General features: G+C 41.7%; 1 protein-coding gene across 4 annotated transcripts in view; it reads left to right on the top strand.

Moving 5' to 3' along the window:
- LOC130907441 (gastrula zinc finger protein XlCGF8.2DB-like) overlaps positions 1 to 22,706 on the top strand; it is a 144,011-nt gene that overhangs the window by 109,709 nt on the left and 11,596 nt on the right. The gene's annotated exons all lie outside the window — the stretch shown is intronic.

Here is a 22,706-nt window from a genome sequence, read left to right as displayed (position 1 = left end):
TGACTTTTGTGGCGTTAACTTTTTTAATGCCCGATAGCACTCGCCTGCACACACTAGATATCATCAAATAGCAACCTAGTTGTGCTACGTTAGATTCCCCCCAAGTCCCATGCCATTGGCTGCGTTAGCCCAGAGTTATCATGGGCCATATCAATCCATACTAGTGACTATAGATCAGGGGTGGGCAAACCATTCCTCAAGGGCCGCAGTGGGTCCTGGTCTTTGTTTCAACTGATCTGGCACCATATCAATCCATACCAGTGACTATAGATAAGGGGTGGGCAAACCATTCCTCAAGGGCCGCAGTGGATCCTAGTCTTTGTTTCAACTGATCTAGCACAGGCAGTTTAACCAATGAGGAGTCCGGGGAAACAAGAAGCACCTGAGTGCAATCAACTGATTACACTTGTAAGACAACAGATTGGTGGAATGGTGTGCTCTCGATGGGTTGCAACGAAAACCCGCACCCACTCCATCCCTCTGTGGAATAGTTTGCCCACCCCTGCTATAGATAATGCTGCAAATGTTAATTCAGTACGTAACACAAATGGACTCGGACCACAAATAGGATGTTTTTATCATGTAGTAAACATACCTGCTAAGAGAGTAATAGCAATCAACAGTGTGCCCCGCCTCACTTTACATACAGCAAAGATTGTTCTCTGCACTTTTTATACAAAATTTCTTCAGATACGTAAGCACAAGAATATTATGCACCATGATGCATGATTATATGATGCCATTGTTATTTTTGCTTGTTAGCAAAATAAAAAATAAAATAAAAAAACACTTGTATTTTTTGTTTCCGAGCATTAAATGTATTGAATCGAATCGAAAATCGTGTCCCTCGAATCGAAAATCGAGAGAGTCGTTGTGGTCGAGTTTTTGTTCACAAGGAGTCACTCTTGGTTTACATTGTGACATATCAAAACTAGTCAGTATTTTACGCACATAGTTGTGTTGTGACATTTTTACATAATCATCAGTTTGTTCAAAGTCAATACCGAGAAAATGTTTTTGTTTTCCGAGGTCTTTCATTAAAAATTTGCATATAAGCATTTCTTTGACACGTGTTAATACAATATCATCACTGGCTGCAATAATAAGGTCGTCTACCCATATGATTATGTGGGCTTGTTCCTTGTCAGTAACTTTACTGTACACGCAATGATCAGCTGGGTTCTGAACAAACTTACTTTCACATAAATAATCATGCAACATTCTATTCCAGTTGCGTCCTGATTGTTTTAGTCCATACAATGATTTCTGTAGTTTGCACACTAGTTTACCACTTTTAGATTAATTGTATATCCCTCAGGTTGTTCAATATAGATCTCGCACTCAATTGGTGCATGTAAGTAGGCAGTCTTAACATCCATTTGATGGATAATTAAAGAGTCTTGTACCGCTTTCTGTGCCAATACTCTAATACTGGTCATGATTGCTGTCGGTGAAAAAGTCTCGTTATAGTTAAAACCCTTTGTTTGACTGAATCCTCTTGCGACATATCGCGCTTTAAATCTATCTGATCCATCACTGTTGGTTTTCAATGCATAAACCCATTTTCCCCCCACTACATTTTTGCCGTCAGGTAGAGTAGTTCAGGTGAATGTTCCATTGTCTCTTAGAGAGTCCATTTCCTCATTCATTGCATCAGTCCATTCTTTAGCATTTACACAAGTTATTGCCTCAGCATACGTTCGAAGTACATCACACAAAATTCTATAACAATAATCAATGTCTGTTATGCCAGCCTCAAAACCACAAACACGATCACCATGATAATCTGGCTTTTTCCTTTCTCTTTCAGGATAACGTTTTTCTACAGCTTCAGTCTTTATATTTTCAGCTCTCTCTTCTACTTTTGGAGTTTTAGCATCATGCTCTCCTGTTAGCAGTTCTAGGGTTTCATTTGTGTTTAAGCCCACTGGCTCAGTTTTCACCATTTGTCTTTTATTTTGGATTACAAAGTCATCATCATCTTCTGCATCTATCGTATCATCCATTTTGGTTAGAAATTTCACAAGTCTATGTTTTTGTATTTTCCCACTGCTGGGATAGTATACCATATAGGCTGGACTATGTTTGTCATATCCAACAAAAATGCCCCTGTCACATCTTGAGTCTAGCTTGCCTTTTTGTTGGTGTCTGTATGTGTAGCATACTTGTCCGAATTTCTGCATTCTGGAAATATGTGGCTTTCTGCCAGTTAACATGAAATATGGAGTCTGTTTAGTACGGTTGTTGAAGCACCTATTCCTCACCACAAACTTTTTGGCAGTTTGCTCTCTATAAGCATGCACCTAGCCATTTCAAATAATGTTCTCCAATTGCGTTCGGCTGTGCCATTTTGGTGTGCAGAATATGGAGCAGAGGTCTCATGCCTAATATCACATCTGCTCATCAAAGCTTGGTACGTTCTACTTGTATATTCTGTTCCATTATCTGATCTCATTTAATTTTACCATATTGCGCCATGTCAGCGATAAATTTCTCAGTTGCTTGCACAGTATCACTCTTATTTTCAAAAAGTATACAAAAACAGTACTGGAGTAGTCGTCAACAAAAGATAAGGCATATTTATGACCATTTTTCGAAATTGGGTCTATCCAGCAATGTCGGTGTGCACCATGCCTAGAGGTTCTTTAGCCCTTCTATCTGGCTCTCTGTTTCTAGTTTGAACAAATTTACCCTCTATGCATGTTTGACAATTCGGGAATATTTTACTTCCATCTGACTTAATGTCCATCCCATTCACCACATTTTTCAGTTTTAGGATATCTGTATAATTGCAATGCCCAAGGATTTCATGCCAACTTTGTAAATCAAGGCTTTTGTTACATTTGTCATCGCAATAGTCACTTTCTATTGTGTGCAGATAATACAGTTTATTGTGTACGTGTATGGGGAATTTTGTACCGCCTTTGTTGATCAGATGATGATTCTTTTCGCTGAAGGTGACTGCTGCCCCACACAAAGTTGCGGCCTTCACGGAGAAGATGTCTTGGGGGTATGTCAGGATGTACAGGGCACTTCTCAGGATCGTCCTGCATCGCACTCCCTTGCTGTCAAGTAGCCACACCTCTGCGTCACCTCTGCGCTTAGTGACTCCGTTGTTCCTGGTCCCGTCTGCCAATTCAACGCAGTGTGATCCGGCCTGAAAGCTGCTGTCAAAACTCTTGAATTTTGCCACGTCGGTGATAATGTGTGACGTAGCACTGGCATCCACCATCAGACCTTTGTTCTTGGAGTTCGGCCCCCACATCGGCATGTCACTCAGCCCGAATGCATATTCTTTTTCCGCCGTGTCATCGGAGACTTTGCGTGCGTCATCTCACCGCCTGGTCTGTCTGCAATTTGCGTTGTTGTGAGTGTTACTTTTGCAGTCAGGACACCACGGTTTTCTCGGACAATTTCTGGCCACGTGACCAGTGGCTCGGCATTTGTAACACACGATCTCCTTATTTTGACTGTCATTTGGCGTGCGCTTTGTGGTCGACTGCGCTCTTGCCTTCATGATGTTGTCTTCACATGCAGTTGCGCGCATGTTCTCCACGTCTTCATAACTTCGGAGTTTAGTTTTAAACTCAGAAAATGTAATTCTGTCGTCACTCTGGGACACATGTATTGTGAACGGCTTGAATGAATCTGGCAGCCCTTTTAAAATCATGGCTCCCCTGCATTTCTTGAGGCAGTGATTGCCGTTTCGGCTCTGATCACGTACTCGGTCACATTCTCACTTGGAGCCTTTTGCAACGAGGTCAGCTCTGTGTAGAGGTTGATGATTCTTGGTTTTCCTCTTCCGGCATAATACTCATGAAGAATCTTTAGAGCATGGCATCCGTCATCTGGCGCGTCGTGCATTACAAGTGACAGGCTCTTATCGTCGAGGAATTGAATCAGCTCACCATAGGCTTCGCTGTTTTTCTCCTCATCTTCCTCGTCAGGCTCGTTTAAAATGGTGTCTTTCAGCCCCTGCAGGTGGAGGTGGCCCAAAAACTTCGCTTCCCAAAGTTCATAATTTTTCTCGTCTCCGTCAAAGACGAGCCTCGCCCAGCAGCTGCTTGTCACCAGGTCTTTCTCCTTTCTACTCATGTTGCCACTTCACAGCTCACAGGTGTACGCAGTGATCATCGTGACTTTCACCTGGCCTGCCATGAAACTTCTCACTGTGCGTCACGGCTCTGATCTGGTCTGATCTGATCTGGGCCCATAACCTGTTGGCAGGCTCGATTGCACAGCGGATATACCAGCACAGCAGTGATCGTTTCTCTTTGTCGTGCAAACACCAGCAGGCGTACACACATTTTATTCAGTCCAACACACGTGAAATACATTAGCTAATTTGAACATGTGACACGCCATTTGGTTGCCATAGTGATTAAATCAACACAATTAACAATGTGAGCATCCCACTCAACACACACATACATTGAATATACACACGGAAACTCTTATGATGAGGAAGACGTGGGAGATATTTCATCTTAGTCCGTGGAAGAGGGGGAGGAGTGTAACTAGAACGCAGCCCCGTAATTTTCAGACAATGAGCCGCTACTTTTTTCCCTCATTTTGAATCCTGCTGTTTATAGCCCAGTGCAGCTTGTTTGTTGAATTATTTGGGTTAATAGGTATACTGGCTAGGCCCTGTTCCCAGTCAAGTACTGGATGATAGTCAGGAGATTGTGATGATGACATGCGCTCAGTGCAGTGGGAGACGCAAAGCAAAAAAAACAGCGAGTCCATTTCTCAGTTCCAATCATTTATTTTAGGTGGCGTCTAATAACATAACTCAAATGCTCTTCATCCAAATAAAAGTAACAAACCAAAAGACTCGAAATGTATTCACAACCAAACAAACAAAATGAGTACTTTCCTTTCCTGCACGCTACACTAAGCCACAGTCAAAAACTGTTTGCCCTCCTGCCAACACCTGGGACTTAATTAGCTGTCATTTTAAGAGTACCGGGGCTGATTCCAGGTCAGTGGACAGACACGATTGACAGCCTCTAGTGGCGAGGAGTAAAATTCCATTTAATAAGACTAGGGATGTCCCGATCCAGGTTTTTGAACTTCCGATCCGATACCGATATTGTTTTGCACTTGAGATCCGATACCGATACTGGCTGATACCGATACTAGAGATGTTTGGATCGGATCGGATCGGACGCCGATATGGGCAAAAAAATGCGCATCGGTATCGGATCGGAACCCAGAAAAATTCCGATCCAGACTTCCGATCCAGTTTTTTTTTTTTTAAAGTCCGGTCCGGGATTGCCAGCGCACCGATTTACATAATCCATTCCAGTTTTTGCTTCGGTTTCCCTAAAATCCGGTCCGCATTTTACGGCACACCTTCAACACACTAAATTTACACTACCGTCTCCCAATTTACCGAGAGACTTAATTGGTAAAAATGTCAGCTGTGTGGGATCATTTCACCTTAAAGCACGACAAAGAAGAAGAGGCAGAGTGCAACATATGCCACAATAGAGTCAAGCGTAGTCGTAAAGCTGTAAGAAGTTTTAATACAACCAACCTAATCAAGCATTTAGCGACATACCACCACAAACAATATGAGGAGTATGTTAAGAAAACCGAAGACAAAAAGAAAGGTCCTACGCAACTAACACTGGCAGAAACTTTTGCTCAAGTCAAGATTTTGCCGATATAGGAGTATTTTAGATAAAAAGTTAATTCGGTTCGCTTGGAAGGTTCACAACAGCCTACTCGGGAAGTCTTCTGCTTTAAGATGGCGGCTGTTTACTAACGCATCTGGTTTTCAATACTTCAATGTTGCTAACGCAGTCGAGTCTGTCGTGTAGCATCTGGTTCTATATACATATGATATCTATTATCTCCAGTAAAACGACGTTGACGTAGTTTGTTGCGGCTGTCAGCAGAAGTCAGGTATTCTTGTGTTTTTTATCCAGCGGCATGAGTTGAGCTAAAGCCGTGAGTTGAGCATTGGCATTACCCGGGTCTAAAAGACAAGTTATGTTTACTTTCGTGACACAATGATTGCGTCCCGAAGACCGCGCTGTGTATTAGTTCCGCTTTACTTGACATATTTCAATAATCGGAATTTGGATGTTTGTGAACAGTTCTCGAATCTTCAGCGGCCGAATCGCGTGTCGGATGGTGCGTCTTTACTCACGTGAGATAATGGCTCGTCATCCAGAATGAATTCTTCGGCAATGACTCTTGTTATTCCCTGGGCTTTAGGACTGTCGAGTGCCAGTTTGCCACGCATAGCAAGAGTTTCTGCCAGTGTTAGTTGCGTAGGACCTTTCTTTTTCTCTTCGGTTTTCTTACCACCACAAGCAATATGAGGAGTATGTTATTTCGCTAAATGCTTGATTAGGTTGTTTGCATTAAAACTTCTTACAGCTTTACCACTACGCTTGACTCTATTGTGGCATATGTTGCTCTCTGCCTCTTCGTCTTTGTAATCCTTTAAGGTGAAATGATCCCACACAGCTGACATTTTTACAGATAAAGTCTCTCGGTAATTTGGGAGACGGTAATGTAAATGTAGTGTGTTGAAGGTGTGCCGTAAAATGCGGACCGGATTTTAGGGAAACCGAAGCAAAAACTGGAATGGATTATGTAAATCGGTGGGCTGGAAAACCCGGACCGGACTTTAAAAAAAAAAAAACTGAATCGGAAGTCTGGATCGGAATTTTTCCCGTGTTCTGATCAGATACCAATGCGCATTTTTTTGCCCATATCGGCGTCCGATCCGATCGGGACATCTCTAAATAAGACAAATCAGGAATATGGCTCATACACACCAGCCCCTAATTGCACCTGTCAGAGCAATTACAGTAAAATTGAAATGAGCCATACATATACACAAAAAAATAGAACCTTGGGACCAAGTCATTCAATACCCTCGTAAAGCAGGCATACTTTAGTTATTGGCCGCTCAATTATGTTTGTCTTGGTCTTTAAACGAACCACATGCACCAGTCCCTTTTTGTCTGGGAAGGTTTCCAGGACTTCCCAACATCCATGACCCACGCGGTGCAGTTGGGTCTGCAACCATTGCAAGGTCTCCAGGAGCCAGACTCCTTTTTTCTATGTTCCATTTTTGACGCTCTTGCAGAAGAGGCAAGTATTCACGGGTCCACCTCTTCCAAAAAAGGTTTGAGATATACTGAGCTTGTTTCCACCTTCTCCTTGAGTTCACATCCCCTTTGTCGAACAGGCCCGGTGGAAGAGCTGGTTTACCTTTAAGCAGCAGCAGATGGTTCAGGGTCAGTGCTTCTAGGTCATTGGGATCCTCTGACAAGTTTGTTATGGAGCGATCATTGAGCATAGCTTCTACATCACAGAGCACAGTGTGAAATATTTCATCATCCGGGGTTTACTGGTGGAGCACAGAGCACAGAATCCTCTTGATCATCCTTATCATGCGCTCCCAAGCACCACCGTGATGGGATCCAGACTTGATTCCCCTTTCGGACATGGCTCTTTCAATACGATCATGATTCAGATTAGCCAATGCTTCTTGCAACTCTTTCCGCACCAATAAAATTCATCCCGTTGTCGGATCTCAAGTGAGAAGCTTGTCCTCTACGACAGATGAATCTTCGTAACACATTGATGCAAGAGTCCGTGTCCAGAGAATAGGCAATTTCTAGGTGCACTGCCCTACTTATCACGCAAGTAAAAACTACACCTTATATTTTTACGATGCTACGTCCTCTTTTGACGTTAATTGGCCCAAAGTAATCTACGCCAACGTTGGTAAACAGTGGGAGATCTGGAACCACTCTCTCCTCTGGTAGATCTGACATTTTCTGCTCCCTTAGTCTCCCATTATGGCGCTTACAGATGAGACATTTTGATATGATTTTTCGCACTGCAGCAGGTCCATTGGTGATCGAGTTTTTCTTTCTTGCAGTGGAAAGGACATGATTTCTACCTCCATGTCCAAGTAGAGAAGGATAAGGTCAGGGATATGCTGGTCTTTTGCCAAGATGAGGGGGTGTTTAATGTCTTCAGGGATTGCCGCCTTATTTACCAGGACCGGATTCAACTTGAGGATGCTGCTACTTCTTGTCACTTCCAGCTTACCAAGGGTTAATGCAGCAAATTCAATAGGGAACCGCTCCAGTTGGCAAAAAGCAATAATGGCAGTTTCAGCCTTCAAGAGATCCTCCAGCGTCAATTTTTGATTCCCAAAAGATGTTGGAAAAAACTTGCATCTCTTTGAGTACATCTGGTTCATCTGCTCCACTGGCAGATAATTATTTTCCTTTCCTACTCAATTTGATTAGAGTTCCTTTAAGCTTCATAAACCATGCAACTGTAATTCTCAATCTTTGCCAATCAGAGAAATGAGTTATCAGTTGTGATGTAGCATTGGTGTCAACAAGTATTGCATTCACTTTTAGGGCCCTCTTTACTTCTGGTTCATCAGCAGTGACACTTGCATCCACTGGAAATGTTGGCCATGTCTCTTCAGGTTCCCATAAGAAACTTGGTCCTTTCAGCCATCTTTTCTTTGTAAGATCTTGCACTTTCAATTCACGTGAAGCGTCGTCAGCAGGGTTTAGGGACGTTGGGATGTATCGCCACTCCTCAATTTTAGAGTTGTCCCTGATGGTGATTATCCTGTTTGCAAAGAAGGTTTGAAATCTTCGGTCCTCATTCTTTATATATTGGAAAAACTGATGTGCTGTCTGTCTAAAAACAGGTCTTCTTTAGTGGAAGCTCTAGTTGTGATCTAAGCACCTTATCCACTCGTACAGCTACGCCAGCTGCTCCAAACGCCGGATGGTGGCAGGCTTTGGAGGAGCCACTCTGGTTTTGCCAAACAGGAAGGCAACATGAACCTTCGAATCCTTGTTCTCCATCCTCAGGTATGTAGCTGTGCCATATCCATTTTCACTCGCATCGGCAAAAGGATGTAATTGGGCGGTGACAGTCCTACTAAATTCTTGATGCTTCACACACATGGAGATTATAAATTCTGCAACCTTTTCAAGATCCAGCAGCCATTTACTCCACTTAAGTTGAAGAGAAGGAGGTATTGGATTGTCCCAATCATATTTCATCCTGCATAACTCCTGTAACAACAATTTGGCGGGTAGTACCAGAGGAGCCACAAATCCCAGTGGATCATAGACAGAACTGATCATTGATAATATGCCTCATTTGGTTGGTGGCTTCTCTTTGATCTTCAGATTGAATTCAAAAATGTCTTTCTCAATACACCACTGCAACCCTAAAGCTCTGTCTAATGTTAATTTATCCCTGTCAAGGTCAAGCGTATGCAGGTTCTTGGACTTAAGCTCATTTGGGAGGCTTTGGAGCATGTTTCGACTGTTGCTGATCCATTGAGTGAGGGTGAAGCCTCCTTTGCTGCAGATGTTGATGAGTTTCTGAACCATTGTGATTGCAACATCTTCAGTTGGCAGACTCTTCAGTAGGTCATCCACGTAGACGCTTCGGTTGACTGTGTCGATAACTTCTATTGGAAAGTTAACATGATTTTCCTCAGTGGTCTTTTTAAGCGCATAACAGGCAACACTTGGTGATGAAACGGCTCCAAATAGATGAACAGTCATGTGATGTTCTACAAGGTTGTGTTCCAGGTTACCCTGAGGCAACCATAAGAATCTTTAGTAATCCTGGTGTTCTTTTGCAACTTTGACTCGGTAGAACATAGCCTTTATGAACGCCATTATGGCGGACATTAAATCTTAAAAGAACACCGACTAACGAGCTGCTGAGGTTTGGACCTTGTTAGAGCTGACTGTTAAGCGAGACCCCTTTATACTCTGCTCCACAGTCAAACACTACTCGTAGCTTTCCCTTGAGTGGATGGTATACGCCATGGTGTGGGATGCTTTCCAGCTGGAGTGACTAACTGTTGCCAAGTCACTTCCTCGGCATAGCCATTACTAATGACATCAGTAAGTCCATGTAATCCTTGTTGAAGAGTCTTTCTGAAATATCCTTTTCAAGCCACGCACACATTGCATGTAAACACTGAGATTGCTTGGCATCGAAATCTCTTTTGCTCTGAAAGGCAGCTGAAATTTGTAATGTCCATTAAGCAGCTGACCAGAGCTTTCCATTCCCTCCATAAACTTGTCTTCCCTTGACATTTCCTCCTGCTCAGTGAACGCTCGCTTATTGAAGTCGTAGTTATATTGGCTTTTTAAAAGTTCTTCAATCCGGTCAACGGCGATTCTGTTGGCGTTAACTGAGAGATGTTCCTGTTCACATTCGCTACTGCCCTGTAACAGACCATTTATCACCCACCCCAATAGGGTTCTAATAGCATAGGGTCCGTCTTCACCTTCACGACTGTTAATCACAACCCAGGGCTCCATCAACTTGGATGTATTTGTGCCATTCAACAAGTCAACAGCGGCGTTTATGTAGGGAATCACTATGTTGTTCAAATAAGGCCATTTTTTTAAGCTCCCTTTCACTTATTATGTTTTTGGACAAGACAGACATCTGTTCATGGGTGCACACTGTGGAAAGTGGATAAAAATGTTCAGGTGACATTCCTGAAATCTCTAGCCCGTCAACTACTGAGCTTTCCACAGTTGTGCTATGTCCCAAGGTGCGGATTTTGATTTTAGCTTTCAATCCTTCGATGTGCAGCCTTTCTATAAGGTTTCTGGTGCAGAAAGTTCCTGTACTCCCTGGGTCCAGAAAGGCGTAGCTTTCAACCACCTTGTTTCCTTTTGAGCATTTCACCTTAACAGGAAGAATGGGAAGGATTTTATTGCAGTCTCCGGCCCCTGTTAGACAACATGCGGAGGATGTTGAACGATTGTCCGTATTTGGTTGCTCATTTGTGGTTGGTTGACTATCATTATGATCCACTGTTTCCTTTTGCCCTCTATGCAATATGCTGGTATGCATCAGGTTGCACTTGTTGCAAGTGATGCGCCTGTCACAGCTCTTGCTCAAGTGTCCTGTGGTTAAGCAGCTAAAACATAGACCTTTCTCCTTTAGAAAGTCCAGTTTCTCCCTGTGTGCCTTTCTTGCAGCTTAAAACATTGTGCCAACACATGACCACCAGTGTTACAATACAAACAGGACATGGAATTTGTTTTGTTAGAGGTCAAGTTGTTTTGCGCCTTTCCATTTTGGTCATCACCTAATTTATTTTGTTCATCTTTTATGACCATCTGTGTAGAAAAACTGCTTCTCAGTTGTGATTTAACCGGCAACTTAATTGCCTTTGTAACCCCTTTGATGGCAGGTGACGTGTCTTGTATGTTGCCAAAGACTGAATCTGAAATGATTCTGACCTGTTGCTCGATGAACTTGACCAAATCTGTGAATTGTGCTCTCCTGTTTGTTTTCTCCAAGATCTCACATGCCTTTGTTCTCCACTTGTCTCTCAGTTTGTAAGGAAGTTTTTGGACCAGAGTTTTTATATTTGTTGGCATGTTAAGCTCTTCCAAGTAGTGAAGATCAGCCATTGCGTTAGAACATTCACGGAGGAATAGTCCGTATGCTTTGAGAGCTTCAGTTTTGATACTTGGCCATAGTGTGACCTTCTCCATATAGGCAGTGGTTATCCAAAATGTTCTTTCAGTAATCTTTTGGCAACCTCTATCTGCAGTCACTTGCAGGCAACTGCGAACAATATCCCTTGGCTGCCCTCTGGTGAATTGTTCCAGGTAGTACAAACAGTCTCCTTTGCAGGTGGTTTTTGCTTCAACACAATGCTCAAACGTCCTCATAAATGAGTTGTATTGCAGAGGATCGTCATCGTAAGTTGGAATTTCTCGCCGTAGAAGCAGTTGTGCGGTTTGCATTTGCACGAGGAGAGCTGTTATATCGTTTTGTTGTTGCAGCAGACTGTAGAGGCCTGTTGTTGAATTGTGATCTTGTAGGGGTTGAAATGAAAGTTGGTCTTTCCTCATTGGAATGCCTTGAGTGAAGGTTGCCGTTGGGTTTAACTGAAGAGGTTGAGATGCTTGACTAACAATTGGCTTTGTTTGTAATTGAAAATAGGTGGGTTTTATCAAATCAACTTGTGGTTTCCTTGAATTAGATATGGTTGTGGGCATCACTTTGCAGAGGTAGAAAAGCTTGCTGCTGTTTTGGTGGAGGCACATATGTAGCAGCCTCTGGATTGAGGGAGGTGAGGTCGATCTAATGCACTCTTCCCTGGGAGCTCCTGCTCCTCTAATGCACTCTTCCCTACGAGCTCCTGCTCCTCTAATGCACTCTTCCCTGCGAGCTCCTGCTCCTCTAATGCACTCTTCCCTGCGAGCTCCTGCTCCTCTAATGCACTCTTCCCTGCGAGCTCCTGCTCCTCTAATGCTCTCTTCACTGCGAGCTCCTGCTCCTCTAATGCTCTCCTCGACGTGAGCTCCTGCTCCTCTAATGCATGCTGGTCCCTTAAAACAGCAGCGCGAGCCAAGAGAGCAGCCTGCTCTGCCTCCGCCCTGAGTCTGGCTGAAGAAGTGGATGATCTGCTACCCGTTCATTTACTACTTGAAGATCGGCAGGTTGAGCCATGGTGCTGTGACTGCACATTTGAAATGCTGTCTTGTGGTCTTATTTGATTTTCCTCCTCATCCTTAAAATTAGCAGTTCATTTTCCATTGTCCAAGAATTGAGGATCATCCTTTCCCTGTTTCTTTTAAGATGTCATCCACAGGGCTTTGCGTTTCTGTTGGTCCCATTTCATTTCCACTTTGAATCGTTTGTGTTTGCCCATGTTGTGTTCCCATTTCATAACCAACGCCATGGTAAACACGCACTGAACCAGTCCTATTGTAAGAGAACCATTGATTTGTATACCCAATAAAATCATTAACACTCAACATTTTGGCTTGGTACCATATATCGTGTTTGCTTGCTTCATCAGCAGGTAGCAACCCCAATATAGATGTATGAACCCTTTGTATATTGTCACACACCTCATTAAAAGTGTTAAATTCGTTTTCAACCTCATTTACATGCCTGTTATCGCACATTAACTTTGTTTTTCCAAGTTACTAATTTATTTTTATCACGTTTTTCCCGTACACCCGCACTTTCATTAAGTTCAGTCTCGTGACAAAGTTTTCCTTTTTCCTCTTCGGCCATAACGACCACGAATGTTTAGATCGCTTTTAATTAGCTCGTAAAGAAGTGTTGTGCGACTCGTTCCGACGCAAAGTATTTTTAGACGATTGCGAGTTTGTGACGTCACCAATGCATTGGATGTATGGGAATGTGTGCACACAAAATTAAAATGGCCATTCAAATCAGCGCTGATCTCCACATACTCCAATCGAGTGTTGGCCGGCTTGATGAATGGTGCTCCTGCACGTTGATGATCCACTACTGGTCTCGTAGGAGGCTCCGGTACAGCTCCAGTCAGCAATCGGCGATGTCAAACTGACCTCCACTGCTCCCAAACGAGCTCGTACATCAACACGCTGCGTGCAGCTCCGCGTCCTCTTGATGATCGTTGTCCCAATCAGCAATCGTTGTCCACATGGAAAAGCAAGAGTTTTTGACCTAAATTGTACTGGCTAGGCCCTGTTCCCAGTCAAGTACTGGATGATAGTCAGGAGATTGTGATGATGACGTGCGCTCAGTGCAGTAAGAGACGTGAAGCAAAAAAAACAGCGAGTCCATTTCTCAGATCCAATCATTTATTTTAGGTGGCGTCTAATAACATAACTCAAATGCTCTTCATCCAAATAAAAGTAACAAACCAAAAGACTCAAAATGTATTCACAACCAAACAAACAAAATGAGTACTTTCCTTTCCTGCACGCTACACTAAGCCACAGTCAAAAACTGTTTGCCTTCCTAACTGCCAACACCTGTGACTTGATTAGCTTTCATTTTAAGAGTACCTGGGCTGATTCCAGGTCAGTGGACAGATACGATTGACAGCCTCTAGTGGCGAGGAGTAAAATTACATTTAATAAGACAAATCAGGGATATGGCTCATACAGTAGTAACACTTTATTGACAGCGGTGTCATAAGAACGTCATAATTATGCCATGTCACTGTCATGAGCATTAATGAATGCTTATGACAGATGTCATTAAGTGTCATCCGGCAAATGTTGTCACAAACCCCATATATTTCCAGCTTGGATCTTTTGCATCCATTTAAAAGTGAGATAAATACGGTAATCAAACCAAATATGAATATTTACAGCTTTTGTTTTTCTCGTACTCAAAATCTTATGAACCATTTTTAAATGCATACAACTTTATGTTTAACTGTTGTACAGAAGATCAGCGCTGAAATAAAGGGAGGGGGCTGGAACTACAGCCCATTGTAAATACTTTAAAAGATTTTAGCATAAGTTAGTTTACATATCTTTTGTCTCACGGTGTTATATTTGCACTATCTAAGAATGCAAAGTTTTGACATTTTTGCAGTTATTCTTTTGAGAAGTTTGAGCTAACTGCTAAATGCTAACGTTTTACAGTGTTTAAGATAGATGTTTTTCCTTATTGTGTATGTCTGAACTTTAATTATACGGCGTAATGATGGCCATGGAACTGGAGTCTAATATGTAATCAACATGCACGTATGCCGAGTGCACGCAGCGCATGCAAACGCACGCACGCGGCGATATATCGCACCTAGGAAAATTAGCGCCCTCACTTTTATTTTATGTGCAATAATTTAACTCATTCTTAACAGGAGTAGGGTTCCCGCGTGGTCTTAAAAAGTCTTAAAATCACTGAATTTATGAACTTGGAAATAATACCTTAAAAAGTCTTGAAAAAAGTATTGAATTTTCATATCCGGGTCTTAAAATTTATGATGTACGTAACTTCTCCGTGTCTCTTTTCTCCTTAAAAGTGTCATCTGTCATAGTCTGGCTCCTCCGACCCATTTATTTAATCAATCATTGCAAGGTTCCCCCTAAGATTCTTCGAAGCTGTGGTGGTGGTGGGTTGCATTGGTGTCCGACAGCATCGTACCGCAGCGAAAATGTCATTAAATATCATGACAAATAAGAATTTTTTAAAAATATTTTTTTCCAAGAAACATAACAGACCTGTTTGCATCCTGCCTGCACTTGAGTTTCCTGGATTTTTAAAAAACATTTTGAAGGCTCTTTTTTTTTTAAGGGAAATCAGCAATCGATGGTCCTATTTAAAGGGATCCTCGATCTTTAAGACAAGTCATTCTTGAAAGATAAATGTCAGTAGGAGTTATAATAAAACCCCTCTTAATGTTGTCTTTTTTTTAAAAATTTGTAAAATTATTTTAAGTGATAGGTCGCCATTCTTGTTGACGTCGCAGTGCGGTGACGTCACCGGGCCCGTTGCCGAACTTCCAGCGTGTGACTTGTTAGCTACTGCAACATGTCGTCGGTTCTGCCCTTCCAATTTGAACCAGATCGGAAAAGTGAAGAGCAGGACAGCACTGTCGGTCGTTCACAGGACAAGCAACAAAGGCAAACTGCAGAGCAGGAAATACCTGACGAGACAAGAATTGGGCAAAACTGGTGATGTATGATGGTGTGTGATGCAAGTGCGTCTCAATGACAACGGAGCGAGAGAGTGTATGCTATAGAGAACTCCGGTTTTTGTTAGCAGATCTTCAAGGTAAGCTATTGCGTGATCAAAACTTGTCCCTGTATAATTATGTAGATTGTTAGCGTCCAGAGCTGTCGTGTGCTTTACATACTGAACAGTCCAAAATTTTGAACACACATTCGTGCATTTTTATTTTCATGACTATTGACATTATAAACTCTCACTGAAGGTAATAAAACTATGAATGCACACGTGTGATAGTCAGGATTGGAGTCGTGTATGTCCTCATTAAATTCGTCATCTGGATCGAGTGTCCTCCAGGTCTTGTACATCCAACTCACGTTTAGCTACGTAAGGGTGGTCCATATTAAGTGCTAGGCACGCATCAGCTGGCCACTGTACCATCGCATCGGACGTGTTTGGATCAGTTTGAGTGGCAGCATCACTCATATTAGGTGAATACTGAACAGACACGCTTACTCAGGGCCGGAGTGGGACTCATTTTCGGCCCTGGAATTTCATGCCTCAGACCGGCCCACTCATTTAAAATTATGTCATTATGCATACACGTGTTAAGTTCAGTGTTCTCTAAAGCCGTGTACTGTAATTCTGTGTATTCCAATTCAGTGCAGGTCATGGTTGTTTAACAAGGTGGCTTTATTTTAACAAGTGCAACACAACATATTTTGAACAAATTTAAAAATGGATTTTAAAAAAAACTATATTAAATGATACATTTGAAAAATAAATTAGGCCTGTCAAATGATTAAAATTTTTGATCGAGTTAATTACAGCTTAAAAATTAATTGTAATTAATCGCAATTCAAACCATCTATAAAATATGCCATATTTTTCTGTAAATTATTGTTGGAATGGAAAGATGAGACACAAGATGGATATATACATTCAACATAAGGTACATAAGGACTGTATTTGTTTATTATAACAATAAATCAACAAGATGGCATTAACATTATTAACATTCTGTTAAAGCGATCCATGGATAGAAAGACTTGTAGTTCTTAAAAGATAAATGTTAGTACAAGTTATAGAAATTTTATATTAAAACCCCTCTTAATGTTTTCGTTTTAATAAAATTTGTAAAATTTTCAATCAAAAAATAAACTAGTAGCCCGCCATTGTTGATGTCAATAATTACTTACACAATGCTCATGGGTGCTGAAGCCTATAAAATCAGTCGCACCCAAACGCCAGCGGAGGGCGGCAAAACTCCATAAAGCACAATTAACAAGTGGGCATGTCATTGTACTGTCATTTAAATCTGTCTGAGCAGGGCATGTGCGTTAATTGCGTCAAATATTTTAACGTGATTCATTAAAAAAATTAATTACCGCCCGTTAACGCGATAATTTTGGCAGCCCCAAAATAAATGAATAAATAAGACCTTTTCTGCAACATCAAATATTAACAAAATGAGTGCTTACAGATAAAACAAACATAGCAACATAACAATATGAAAAATAAAGAATACGTATTGCACATTGTAACAACTTCTAATGATACTATTATCCATTTTCCATTTCCACTTTAAAAACGCCACGTAATTGATTATATTAATTCTAATGTTCACTCGCTGAACGACATGGCAATCCTACCTTCCAGCTCTGCACCTGTGGTGTGTTCATTATGGCTAATGCTTGCTGCTACATATCCCTTGTGAGGTGCTACAAGAAGCCAAAGTTTCCACAATTACATATTGTCGTATCACACGGTGCAAGTTGCATTTTATTCGCCATCTGGCCTTACCACTTTCGTTGTAATCCTCTGTAGTTTGAGGCAGCAAGGTCGTTGCATGAAAAAAAATTAGCTATTTTCGCGCATTTTGCCGATTCTTTCACGAGTGCTTTTCTCTTTTTAATTCTTATTTTTCAGCGCCACCCTTGCTCTTTTTATCCATCCGAGCACCGAGATAGCAGCTAATTTGGCTCAATACAGACTACAATTAGGGGGCGGAGCTGCATGCTGTATTTTTCGTCTGCACACGTGAGGATGAGTCTGGAAAAAAAAATAATACTGTTTTTTTTTTTTTTAAGACGGCCCACAGGGACAGCGGTAACAGAATGTAAGTTATACTCAGTGACACTGTCATAAATAAATACCAAACAAAAAATGATAACAGTGTAATTTTTTTTTTTTTTTTTTTAATAAAACGCGGACCGGCCCATCTGGCCGGCCGGCCCTTCTGGAATCGTCCAGAAGCTCCCGATTAGTCACTCCGGGCCTGCGCTTACTGCCTGATAAACTGACAGTAGAAGTGAATTATTAGCTTCATCTGTAACTAGCGGTACGCCCGAAGGTTTGCCTACTGCTGTAGCGACAGGAGCTGCTTGGCTGGTTAAGAGAACGGCCAAAGTGTCTTGTCTACATGTATTTAAGGTTGAGGATCCCTTTAAAAATCAGTGTAAGGCATGCTTCCAGTCACCCTGCAGCCGGTTCCTCAGGTCTGTCTTCACCTACTTAAAAAAAAAAAAAAAAAAAAAGATCTAGACAATGATGATATACAAGCATCTATAGACCGCAATCACCAACGTCACACAATGACGTGTCGCTGTATTGTGCCACCATATTGTCCATCGTGTGTCCGTATTCTCAATGGTCTCAATTTATCGTGCAATTTATAGTGCAATTCATTGAAGCCCCGGTACTTTCAGACGCTGTAAACTCATTGGATGTGTTGCATAAAAGGCGTTATGTGGAAAAGCTTCGGTCGATCCATTCGCCAGATCCATATTTGATGCCTAAATCGATATTTTTCGACCCCGCTGTCTTCGCCGTCTCTGCCTGACGTCTGCTACCCTGATATCTACAACTATCTTGTCCACAGAAACTCAGCCTATTCTCACGAAATTTTGAAAAACTTTATGAGCAGCACTCTAGCAACATAACCCCGTGTGACCCTTCCAATTATCTAAAATGGCGACAATCAATAAAAAAAAAAAGTTGACTGCGATGGCCGACGCTTCAAGGATAGGTGGATATTGGACTATTTCTTCAATAAAATACCCAACAACTGTGTCTGCCTCATTTGCAAAGAGACAGTCGCTGTTTTCAAAGAATTCGATTTGACGCGATATTACCAAACAAGACACGCTGACATGTACCACAACATTACAGGGAAGATCCGCAGCGAGAAATTAAAGCAACTTGAAGCTAGTTTAATTTCACAGTAGCAGTATTTCGCAAGAGCCCAAGTGTCGAAAGAGAACGCCACAAAGGCGAGATTGTTGAAATTATGAATTAGAAAAATAATAATAAAGCAAATGTGACACACAGAAGGGCTTGCTAAAATTTGTTTAAATATATTGTTCTATGTAAATCAGCCAAGGTAGCCCCCCACATTTTTACCACACCAAATCTGGCCCCCTTTGCAAAAAGTTTGGACACCCCTGTTTAACTGATGATCCGTAGACGAGGCTAGCTTCTTTCACTTGGTACCAGCTAAATATTGTTCAAAAAATAATGATGGCGGAAGAAATAAACATCTTGAATTTGAAACTGTATGTTGTCGGCGATTAGCCTCGCAATGATCTTAATTGTGGTTGTCAGCCCAAAACCCTCTAAATATATATTAAATGCATCTTACCGGGTATAAAATGACTACTACATAGTCTGTGGTGATCGTTTGGTGCCCAGTTTTCTGGTCGAATTGCAGCAGTCCATCTTGCTCTCCTCTTCTGGTCTCTCGGAATACGGTAGAACTTCAAGTCCAACCGCCACACACGCCTTCACCATTTTTATTATTAATGTTAAGAGCAGAAAAACACGCCGCAATAGGAGGCATGTACGTAGCGGTAATGTGTAAACACGACGAGCTGACGGACAATATGGCGGCTCCAGTCAGGGGGGTGGAGTTGTGACATCGTGTGATTGGGGTCTATAACTGAAGTTGTACTGTTCCCTTCATTGTACAGTTGACCAAATGACTTACTCTTTTCGAAGCAGGGAAATCTCTCTCACAGTTCACTGTTGACGCAATGGCCGACCGTTGGCTTAAGCAAGGGTACAGCCCTCCCCATTCAACAGTCAGTTATGCCATATTTGACATCATGACATCTGACCTTGTCCATATTCTGAAACCCATTCAATGGATTACCCATTAGGACTACACTGTTTCAATGCCATGTTTTCACAGGTTAAATCAATTCAATTTAAGGTAAAACTGAAGTGTCTTTGTGGGAGTTACTTTACTGATTGTTTTTAAGTTACTGCCTAGTGCAAACTGATATTAAAAAATAATAATGATTTGCTCCAATGAGATGAAAAATACTTATTTCTCCATCTGTTTTGAAATTTTTGGATAAGGAATATGCCAATTTATAAACAACAAACCGTTTTCTAAACGGTAGTTAGTTAAAACAATACAACTATGATTAATAAAAAATAATAGTTGCACAATTCTTAATACCTTGATTTGTGTGGGACAGCCAGGGCTTGTACTTTGCCATTTCTGTCAATGTTGCGCCCCAGCCAGATTCCCTGTTGGCTGAGTTCTCCTTCCCTGGACTTAGAGCGCCTACCTGATCTGCATGTCCAGCTGTGATCTTGCCTCATTCAGTCTTTGAAAAAAATGACCTCAACATTAAAATACAACGCTTGCCATAACCATTTGGTTATTTTTACTCCTTGGTGCATGAGAGCTAAATACATTCGGAACCTGGGAGCATGAGCCTCACATTCCAAAATATTTTATTAAATATTTCAGAACGTGACAGTCTACATCACCACAACAAAAAGTTTCTCTGTTACCTAACCCTCCTCATCAGGAACTTTTCTCTTTCCAAAATACAGTCCTTCAAAATATTCAACGAAATTAAAACGAGTGACGTCTGCAACGAACAAATGCTATGCTAGGAAGCGACGATTCGGGTCAAAGACACGCCATAAGGAACTTAAACGTTACGTCGATGTCCATATGACATTCGTTTTCCTTGGCTTAAACCACAATTACACTCATTAAATTGAAATACCTTTGCGGATTTTTATCCCTATTTTCAACCCTGCGCAAGTAAACAACAGGAGAACTGTGTTTTTCAAAATAAGGCGTGTAAAGGAACAATTTGTATTTGACATGCTATATAGTGTGCAAATAATGAGCTATACATATACATTATATATATATATATATTAGGGGTGCAACGGTTCAGTTGGCCCACGGTTCGGTTGAACCTCGGTTTTGGGATCACGGTTTCGGTTTGGTTTCTGTTTGCGTTTTGCTTTTTTTTTTTTTTTTTTTTTTTTTTTTTTTTTTTTAACTGCTTTTATTTTGCTTTTTTTAAAAAAATGAAATAAACATTTAAAATGTAAACATTTTCGACTGGTAAAATGCCTCTTAGCCCTTTGGCTAGTGTAGTGACTGACTATTGAAATACACACACAGTAGTAAAAAAGTTACTAGGCAAAGTAACTGGTGATACCTTTCATGTCTAGCATCACGTTTGCTACAGCGTCTTAACAAACACTCTTCCCTCCCCGTGTCTCACGACTTTTCTCGCGTCATTCAATCAACGTATTAACGAACATTGTCTCGTTGCAGAAACAGTGACCAAATCCGAACGGATGAAAAAAAAAAATGTAATGCACGAAAAACGTGCAGATTTTGAACGTAACGTACGGCATACACATTTAAAAATCAGTGCTCACTTGTACAAATTACGACAAGACCGTACAACTTAACAGGTATGAATTATAGTGGACCATCACAGTTAGGTTGTAGCACTCTGTAGCACAGGGACGTCCAACTATCAGTGGTCAGGGCGAAACTATGTGCTTTAGCGAAATCATCTTCGATGGCTTTGCGTGCCATTTCATAAATGTCGGGGATTACGTTGTTGGAGAAATGTGTCCGCGAGGGAGCAATGTAACACGGGTCAAGCATTGCAAATAAATTAACAAAGCCCGCCGTGTGTTTTCACTGGTGTCATCTTCGGGGTTGTCCTGCCCTGAGAAAGTGATATCTGTGGGTGATACAGGCTTAGGTGCCGGAGTCATGTTATAAAAGTGTTCAATTCAATTCAATTCAATTTTATTTGTATAGCCCTCAATCACAACAGAAGTCTCAAAGGGCTTTACAGAGGCAATATGATACACAATTAGAAATGAAGCAACAAAGATGAATAGATGCAGTTCAAGTCCTGGGTATCCCCTATCCTTAAGACCCTCCGTGTTGCCATTAGCATGGGGAACAAGCGCTGAGCAATGCTTGCAATTCTTTTTTTTTTTTTTTTTTTTTCAATATTTTCCGTCCCTATTTTCTCTCCTACCGCATTTTAGTCCACGGGGAAACCAAAATGTTGCCACACCGCAGATTTGAAAGAAGCTGGTGCTTCCTCAAAAGTCGGTCTCTCCACTCCTCCGCTCGCCATAGCTATTTGTTTTCTTTCTTGTTTCACTTCACTCGTAAGCGAGAGAGGACGTTACTCGGCTTCTATTACACAGGTGCTTGACAGCGATCCGACATTTACTTGCGGGGCGGGAATTTCTCCACAGCGGTGCTTCACGTCACACACAGGCACACAGAGCTCGATCAATTGTGTAGCTTGATTAATTGCAAAACCGAAAAGGCGCGGTTCATAAAGGCGTATTGAACCGTACAGGGCGAACCGTACGGTTCGGCTTTGAACCGCAAACCGTTGCACCGCTAATATATATACATATATGTATATATATAAATTACACTCACCGGCCACTTTATTAGGTACACCTGTCCAACTGCTCCTTAACACTTAATTTCTAATCAGCCAATCACATGGCGGCAACTAAGTGCATTTAGGCATGTAGACATGGTTTAAGACAATCTCCTGCAGTTCAAACCGAGCATCAGTATGGGGATGAAAGGTGATTTGAGTGACTTTGAACGTAGCATGGTTGTTGGTGCCAGAAGAGCTGGTCTGAGTATTTCAGAAACTGCTGATCTACTGGGATTTTCACGCACAACCATCTCTAGGGTTTACAGAGAATGGTCCGAAAAAGAAAAAATATCCAAAAATATCCAGTGAGCGGCAGTTCTGTGGGCGGAAATGCCTTGTTGATGCCAGAGGTCAGAGAGAATGGCCAGACTGGTTTAAGCTGATAGAAAGGCAACAGTGACTCAAATAACCACCCGTTACAACCAAGGTAGGCAGAAGAGCATCTCTGAATGCACAGTACGTCGAACTTTGAGACAGATGGGCTACAGCAGCAGAAGACCACGCCGG

This window comes from Corythoichthys intestinalis, chromosome 19 (assembly GCF_030265065.1).
Source record: "Corythoichthys intestinalis isolate RoL2023-P3 chromosome 19, ASM3026506v1, whole genome shotgun sequence".
NCBI lineage: Eukaryota > Metazoa > Chordata > Actinopteri > Syngnathiformes > Syngnathidae > Corythoichthys > Corythoichthys intestinalis.
Note: the sequence above shows the minus strand (reverse complement) of the source record. Positions and strands in the feature narration are given on the sequence as shown.